The sequence below is a fragment of the Galeopterus variegatus genome, unplaced genomic scaffold (genome assembly GCF_000696425.1).
Source record: "Galeopterus variegatus unplaced genomic scaffold, G_variegatus-3.0.2 Scaffold2442, whole genome shotgun sequence".
Classification (NCBI taxonomy): domain Eukaryota; kingdom Metazoa; phylum Chordata; class Mammalia; order Dermoptera; family Cynocephalidae; genus Galeopterus; species Galeopterus variegatus.
In genome coordinates, this window is record NW_007728553.1 from 238,567 (window position 1) to 239,497 (window position 931).

Sequence of the window (931 nt, forward strand, 5' to 3'; positions counted from 1 at the left end):
CGGGAGCGCCGCCGCGCTCCCAAGTGGTGCACTGTAGCAGTGCGCCACCGGGCCGGCCCTTTATGTAAATTGTGATATTTAAAAATTTATTTTAATTGAGTGTCTTAGTACATTTGTACTGCTGTAACAAAATATCTGAGACTGGGTAACTTATAAAGAACATAAAGTTATTTCTCACAGGGCTGGTCTGTGGCTCACTTGGGAGAGCGTGGTGCTGACAACATCAAGTCAAGGGTTAAGATCCTGTTACCAGTCATCTTTTAAAAAAAAAATGAAAGAAAGAAAGTTATTTCTTACATTTCTGGAGTCTGGGAAGTCCAAGATCAAGGCGCCCGCAGATTGAGTGTCTGGTGAGGGCTCACTCTCTGTTTCCAAGATGGTGTTGGCTTGCTGTGTCCTCACGCGGTGGAAGGGGGCAAAAAGGGAGGAACACTGTGTGCTTACATGACAGAAGAGATAGAAGGGTCAGGCAACTCTCTGAAGCCTCTTTCTAAGGCCATTAAACCCATTCACAGGGCAGACCACTCATGTCTTGATCACTTCCCCAAAGGCCCCACATCTTAATACCATCATCTTGGCATTTAAGTTCCAGCATGAATTTTGGAGGGACACATACATTCAAACCGTATCATTGAGGTCTAATTAACATACAATAAAATGGACAGATCTCAAGAGGTTAGTTTGATGAGATTTGTCAGTTGTATGCATCTATAAATTGCTACCCAAACCAAGATCTAGAACATATCTATCACTCTGGAAAGCTCACTAGTGCCCCTTTCCAATCAATTCATAACCCTCTCCCACAGGCAACCACTCTGTGGTTTGTATCACTGTAGATTTATTTTGCCTGTTCTTGGGCTTTATATAAGTGGAATCACACAGTGTGTATACTGGTTTGTGTCTGGCTTCTCTTTCATAACATATTTGAAAG